Below are 8,053 nucleotides of genomic sequence, written 5' to 3' on the forward strand. Positions count from 1 at the left end.
CTTCCCTTATAAGACCCACTTAGGACCAGGGATTGAATGCTGTAGTCAGTAAAGCTGATATAATGTAGCAATAGAAGTCAATTTCTCTTGAATTAAAAGTATATTATTTTTGTGGGGGGTACTGGGGATTGAACTGAGGGGTACTCAACCCTAAGCAACATCCCCAGCCCTTTTTTGTATTTTATTTAGAGACAGGGTCTCACTTTGTTGCTTAGCACCTCGCCGTTGCCTAGGCTGGCTTTGAACACACAATGCTCCGGTCTCAGCCTTCTGAAGCACTGGGATTACAGGCATGCACCTCTGCACCCAGCCATGTTTTTCTAGTTTATGATGAATTCACAAAATAGATGGTGCTTGACTACAAAGAGATACATTTTTAAAATAAGAGTACTTTAAGGCTAAACTTATGATCACAATTCATTAAAATGACACCACTGAGTTGACCTCCCTCTTCCAAGTTTTAACTCCTGAAAGTTAAAAAAAAAAATGCTCCTGAACATCTTTTGGATCAAAGAAGAAAATAAGAGTGTAACTATGAACTCCCCAAGGCAGCAAAGAGAACTTCACACCACAACTGTGAGAAAAAAAGCAGCAGGTACTCATAACAAATCAGAAAACAAAGGCTTTAGAGGAGAAATGTATTGTACCTATAGCATCAAGAAAAAGAAATTTATCAGGATTAATAAGTCCAAAAGCTGCATCCATAAAAATAAGCCTCTTATAAGTCAGATCTAAGACAAAAAACAAGATGAGCTGAAGGCCTCACAATCCCACCACCAGAAATGGCAGAGCATCAGACAGGTTCATAGTCTTGAGAAAACAGAGAACTCAAACTCTGCTTCACCTCTCCCAGGCCACAAAACTATCAGGAGCCTTCAGTTCTTAAAATGAACCAAAGGTACAAAGTTAAGCTGGCTTTTTAACTTGATGGCAGACCTGTTGGAGACAGTATCAGAAAACTGCACCCTGCTCCCGTGGTCTCCATGAGGAAATGGATTGTTTCCTGTCCTTTCAGACACTGTCAACCAGTGAGATCCCATTCTTGGTCATGAATGTGTGGAGATGTGAAGGCTGGCACCATAATTCACCTCAAAAACTTTTGAGAACTGGAGCCCTTTGACACTTGGTGATGAGCTTGTCAACAGTAGCTAGAAGGGTGCTGGCCTTGCCTTGAAGGCATCTCAGCAATTTATGAGACTGTACCCACCGCAGGACCGAGGATGTAGGAGGGAAGATCCCTTTAAGAGATTCTGGGCATCCTGCTTTCACAGGCAGAGCCACACCGGCACTCGGAGGTCACTGCGGCCATGGTTCTGGGGGTGATGAGCTGGTGGCAGACGGTGGTATCTTCCACATGGTGCTGGTTCTGCAGGGATCCAGGATGCTGGAGTTAAGGGAGCATGAAGGCTCCCACAGAGATTTCAGAGGAAGGCCTGGGAGGCCAGGCAAAGTGTAGGGTCAGAGTCTCTGTGGTCAGCCGAGAGGGTGATTTATGAAACTCTGAAGGTGAAGCTGAAGCCAAAATGGAGACCCCAGGAATTAAGTGAGGCCAGTAACATGTTGTCTGCTGAGAAAAGCTGCTGGCTACATAGAGAACCAGGCTAAGAGAAGCCTGTGTGCACTGCAGAGAGCAAGGCCCAGGGGCAGGGCTGCCCAGGCTCCCTGGACAGCACATTGTCCCCCGTGTGCCCCAGATGCAGAGGTGGAGCTACAAATAATATCTGCCTGGCTGGATTTTGGCCTTGCTTTGGCTGCACCCTTTCTTTCCAAGACCCCATTCCTTTTGGAGAGAGGTTGTTTACCCTCGGTGGCTGTACACTGGATATATATACTTGTTTTTGAGTTTTACAGGGCTCACAGCCAGGAGTTTTGTCTTGAGTCTCAGAAAAGACTTCAACGTTGACTTTTGGGCAGGTCTGAAACTGTTATGACTAGGGACTCTTGGAGTTGAACTAAATGCATTTTGCATTGTGAGATGGACATGAACTTTTGGGGGCCAGAGCAGAACGTTATGGGTTGGATATGAGGTGTCCCTGAAACTCCTTTTGGTGCAGGAATATTTGGAAGTGGACTGATTGGTTTAACTGTAGACAGCTGGAGTGTGGCTGGAGGAGCGGGTCCCTTGGGCTTGCCTGGAAGGGTACATCTACCCTGTGGGGCTCTCTGTGCTTCCTGACCCCACCATGAGTGAGGAGCTTCCCTGCGCTGGGCCCTTCTGCCATGATGTGTGGTATCATCTTGGCCCAGAGCAGTGGATTTGGCCATCCATGGATTGAGTCCTCCGAAACTGAGTCACAAATAAACTTGCCCTCCTCTGAGTTGTTCTTGTCAGAAAGCTGACTGAAACCAGCCAAGGGGAGCTGGAGGATGGAAGCCACTCGCAGTTGATAGCAGAAGCCAGTTCCTGCCAGCGCTGGCTGCCTGGCTGCAGGCTTGCCTCGTTATTTTTTTTTTTTTTTTTTTTTTTAGTGAGAGAGGAGAGAGAGAGAGAGAGAGAGAAAGAGAGAGAGAGAGAGAGAATTTTTTTAAAAATATTTATTTTGTAGTTCTCGGCGGACACAACATCTTTGTTGGTATGTGGTGCTGAGGATCGAACCCGGGCCGCACGCATGCCAGGCGAGCACGCTACCGCTTGAGCCACATCCCCAGCCTTTGCCTCGTTATTTTTGATAGGTGAGTCCATCACTCATAGATCCTGTTTGATAGAGTACGTACTGAAAGAGAGAGAGAGTAAAAGGATTTGTGCTCAATTAACAAGCGCTACGCTGCAGAGAGAATATTCAGAGTCAAAACTAGACACCAAAGCCCATAGATATATCCTAGATGAAGTGTGGCCATGAACACATGCTTGTAGGCTATTTATTCAGACTCACCTAAATTCAAAGTAATTCTTGACCCAGACCAGCTGGCCACTCGGAAAGGTCTGGGCTTGCTTCCTTTAGAAGCACAGTGGGTCTCCATGCCATTCAAGGTCACGCAGATCTGAGCAAGCTGAGGTTAAGCGCCTTCTCTCCCCACCATGAAGTAGCTGCACTACTCTAGGGAACAAAAAGGATGTGTGGGGCTCAGGAAGAAGCAGCAGCCCAGTGAGAGAGCAGGTAATTACACAGTGTGGTGAGAAAGGGCACAGAGATGTACCCTGCGTTTGGGCATGTTCTTGATGATTTCTGAACTCACTTCTGTATTGGAATAATTATCTTACTTAGTACATTAACTTGAAAAGGCTTTTTGTAAGTAAAAGAGAAAATTACCATTTTAACCTCAGAAAAGTAGTGTAATATTAAAAGACCACAGACAAAGGCTCTAGAAGAGTCTGAAATTAGACTGTGCTTTTGAAGACCTGTAATTAGAAACTGGCATGCTGTCGCTTACACGACGTTTCTGCGTTTCTGCTGAAATTGTGCTTCACAAAGAGCTACTCAGGCTCCAGTTGCTGTGAACCACTTTGACTGGGGAACAATTTCTGCCTCACAGACGGAGCTGGCAGTGAGCACAGCACTGCCATCTAGCCCGTTCCACCGGGAACCGCAGGCCCTGCCTCCGCCCTGGTGGCCCCAGCAGGCAGAGCGCCAGGCCTTCCTACAGGGCAGGGTGCAGGGTCGGTGTGTGTGTGTGGGGGGGGTGGGTGGTGGTGCTGAGTTCAGGTTGTCGTTTGGTATTATTGGTTGCTTGGGCTTATAAAACCACTTCGATTTGGGATGATATGAAACTAAAAGATGCCACCAGGATGAGAGACACAACAGCAGCATGGCTGGCCTTTCTGGCATCCCCTTCTTTTTTCATGAAACACTGAAAAATCTGAGTCCCCACCCCCTTTAAAATCATCTGAGGTGTGACTTCCAGGCAGGGCAGGAGCAGACCTGAATTCCAGTGCAGAGCTTTGGTGGTCTCCCCACCAGGGTCCCCTGTCCCCACAAGGCCTGCAGGGGTTGCGGTCTCTGTGGGAGTGTTCTGGGTGTGGCGGGAGCCAGATGTCCATGTGGGGATGCTAGTGCCCAGCAGGGTTCCCAAGGTTCCTTAGGCCCCTGTGAGTCGGTTGTCCTTCACTGTCCTTGGCCATTGGTCTGGCTTCGGTCCTGAAGAGCTGGATGAGTCCACTCTGCGTGTTCCGCCTACGCTGCCCTGAACTGGCCTTTAGGGTGCGCGCTTTGGCTTCTCTTGGGCGAATGCCTGGGGCTATAGGGTCACTGCACCATTGAGCAGGTGGCCACTTAGCTTCTTAGGAAACTGCCGACTTTCTGCGTGTTGCAGGCTTGCTCTTGTGTGGCTGGGGCTGCCCTCTCTGCCCCCAGTCCACCTGGGCCATGAGTGTGCAGGCGCTGGCCCTGCAGGTGTTCCTCTGCCCGCTGAGCAGTGTCAGGTCTGCCAACAGAGCAGGGAGTGGCTCGTGGCCCTGTGCCTTCTGCCCGCAGGGGGCTTCAGCCTCCAGGAGCACCCCGGTCCTCCTGGGCTTTGTCCGGCCAAGGGGTCCTAGAGGTAGGGCCTGTACCCCGCACAGTTCTCCCCCTGCACAGTTCTCCCCCTGCACAGTTCTCCCCGTCGCTAGTTAAGGATTCTTTGTATCTAAGCGCGCCCACGTCTTCCTTTGCCATGTGTCTGTTCAAGTCTTATGCCCATTTTGGGGGCTCATTGCCTTTTCATTATGGAGTTATTCAGAATTCAAGTTCTTCATCAGATACGTGTTTTGTGATATTTTCTCCCGGGCCAGCCTTGCCTATTCACTTTTTTGTGTGTAATGGAAAATTGACCACCTTAACTATTTTTAGGCGTGTGGTTCACTAGCGTTGAGTGTATTCTAGTCGTTGCAAAAGGATTTCCAGATCCTTTCCATCTGGCACACCTGGATCTGCACGCACACCCATGGGACAGTGCCCGTGGGACAGTGCCTGTGGGACAGTGCCCGTGGGACAGCCCTGTTCCCTGCTTTTCCTGGCCCCAGAGACCACCGTTTTATAGCCTCCCAAATCTCTGGGCTTATGGATGTGCCACAATTCCTGGCCAGAAGTTTGGGATTTAATAGTCTGTTTTGTTGATTTTTAAATTTTGTTTTATGGCTGGTGACCAGAGTTTCCTAACTAAGAAATCTTTGTCTTCTCTGGTTGAAATCTTCTCTTTTCTCCTGGAAATGTCATGGCTTTGGCCTTCCCTTTGGGCTGGGACCTCTCTCAGGCTCCAGCCATGCTGGAGAGGTGAGGGTGAGGCTTCCCTTTCCCCATTTATTGAGAAGACATCCGGTTGCTGCTGAGTGGTATGGTGGATGTCGTGGTGCCCCTCCGGCTCCCCCCAGAAATGACAGTGTCCTATTGCTGCTGGGGCTGCTGGACAGCAGCCCTCAGTTGTCATGATCTTTGGAGGTTTTCTTGTTGGAGAGACAGTGCCTCACCCACCTTCAGAGGAAGCTAGTATCAGAGGCCATGGCACTGCCAGGCTGTGAGACATCTCAGAGTGCCCTGAGGTCATGGTCAGGCTAGGTGGCCTTGCTCCAGAGCTGCCTGCCCTCCCTCCAGTGGGTGGTCAAGTCCAGGTCTAAAGAGCAGCTGCCCTGACTGCTCAGTTCTGTGCCCACCGTGACCTCTAAGATGCTGAGGTGCAGCACGGAGGTCTCTTTGCACAGACCTGGGGGCTCTTCTCGCCCTTGCCAGCCAGCCTTCAGCCCAAGACTCTCTGCTCCCTGCCTGGCCCTAGGCCCTCTCCCCCACTCGGGTTCTTAGGCCTCCCTCTACTGGGTCCCCAGCACGGCCATCGCCCCTGGCCCTCCTCCTCCCTCCTTGCCACCTCTCCTGGCTTCCCCTCCAGACACAGGAATCCCAGCCCAGGACCCAGCAACCTGGCCTCCCCACAGCTACTATGCACCCCTGTGGGTCCCCGAGCCCAGCTCACCGGTCAGTGTTGTGGAGCCCTCTGTGGGCCTCAGCTCCCTCACCTGCCAGACAGTGGCTACAGGGTGATGGAATCAGCATGCACAGATGCTGTGAACGTGCCTGGCCCCAGGGGCTCTACAGAAGCTGGACAGCAGGAGGAAGAGCTTGCCTGAAGAAGCCACAGCTCAGAGGACCTCTGTGTGTGCCTCATGAGGGACTCCCACAAGGGAGCTGTGTGTGTGTGGACAGTTCACGCCTCATGGAGTCTCTGTGGGCTGACCCTATCGAGCAGGGCCACCAGACCACTGCTAGTGACCAGTGGGACCTGAGCCTCGAGGCAGAGATGACACCCTAGGGACAAAGGTTGCCTGTGCAGACATACACTGGGTGTGTTGAGTGTCCCTGCCCCGCTCCACTCTCTACCCACGTGGCCACAGGTCCTTTACACTGGCCATCACCTGGGCTTCCCCACCCAGAACACAAAGGAGCGGGCACAGCTATTCCCATGAAACTTTCTTTACAAAACAGCAGGGCCAGTTTTCCCCAGAGCCACAGCTTGCTGGGCCCTGGTTCTCAGATTCACAGCTGTGTCAGAATCACCCAGAGGGTGCCAGAGCATCCGCTCCTGGGCCTGCTGGCGTCGCTGAGGCAGGGGCCTGGGGAAGGGCCTGGACATTCTGCAGTTTCCACAAGTTCTTGTATTTCTGCTGTACCAGGGGCTGCACTTCATGCTCCTGAGCCTGCACTCCAAGCTCAAGAAAGTGGGTTGGAGAGGGAGCCAGGCAGACAGGGCTGCAGGACCAGTGGGGCAAATTATTGCCCAGGTTTTCTCAACTTGGTCCTCTCAAGCAGGTGCTCTAGCCAAAAAGACTTAAGAGCTATTAAATTTTAGCTCTGGAATGTCCCCTGAATTGAAGGTCTGCTTCTCAGCCTCTGGCACTATCGGGAGGGAGGTGGTGGGAACTTCAAGAGGTGGGGGCTAATGGAAGGAATTTAGGTCACAGGGGTGTGCCTCAGTGGGGACTTGGGACTGCCACCCCTTTCTCTCTCTTTGCTTCCTGGCCACGGTGAGATGAACAGCCTCCTCCACTATGCCACAGGGCCAAAGCAACAGGGCCAGCCAATTATGGACTGAAAACTCTGAAACCACGAGGCAAAACAATGTTTTTGCCTTTTAAGTTGATTTATTTCAAGTATTTTGTCACAGTTACAGAAGGCTGACTAACACAGGGGTCAGCCTTGCACTTTGCCCCGTCTCTCTCCACATAGCAGTCAGAGGTTGTGACAAACCTGCCAAAGTCCTCCAGGGACTGACAGTCACTCTCAGGGTTACAGTCGTAGTCTCTGGCTGGCCCCATGGCTTCTTAGCCAGTGAACTCTCCCTGCAAATGTCCTGCCTGCTGACTTGACCGCCGTGTGGACTGGCTCAGGCCTGGGTACTTATTCCTCTCTGCCTGGCAACCTGTGCTCTGCCCTGGCTCTGCAGGAATGCAGTCCTTCAGAGGGCCCTTCAGGCCACCCTGTTGAAGATACCTCCATCTGTCACTGTTCCCTGTTGTTCCTCTGCCACTGAGCCTACCAGACACTAGCATTTCTATTTCTCTTCTGCCAGAGATTCCCTGCCAGAGGATAAAGACCAGGAGAGCAGGTCTGAGAATGCCCACGGCATGGCTGGGCAACCAGAGAACACCTGGGGTGGAGGTGCACGTGTCACACAAAGCGGAACAGCAGAACTGCCCGAGGACCAGCTGGTGCCACAGGAGAAGCTGTTGGCCGCCCCTCTCCCCCTACTCTCTCCCTCTTCCCCTTCTCTCCCCCTCTCCCTCTCTCCTCCTCCCTCCTCCTCCCCCTTTTATTTTGGAATAGGGGTCTTGCTAAGTTGCTTAGGGCATCACTAAGTTGTGGAGGCTGGCCTCCACCCCTCCCTCCACCCCTCCTTGCCAGCTGTATTGAGCTGAGCAAAGCTACTCCTTTAGGCCTTCTGCCTTGACATTCTGCTTCCCTCAGGCCCAGACCACAGGAGTTGACTGAGCATGAATTGAATCTCTGAAAGCATGAGCCCAAAATAAACTTTTCCTTCTCCAAGTTGTTTTCGTCAGGTATTTGGTCACAGGGATGCAAAGCTGCCTGCCCAAATGGAGAATGAGCACGTATTCCAGTCAGAATGAGGCCAATGTCGAAGCCTGAGATGG

Source organism: Spermophilus citellus (genome assembly GCF_964194105.1).
Source record: "Spermophilus citellus genome assembly, chromosome: 4".
NCBI classification, from domain to species: Eukaryota; Metazoa; Chordata; class Mammalia; order Rodentia; family Sciuridae; genus Spermophilus; species Spermophilus citellus.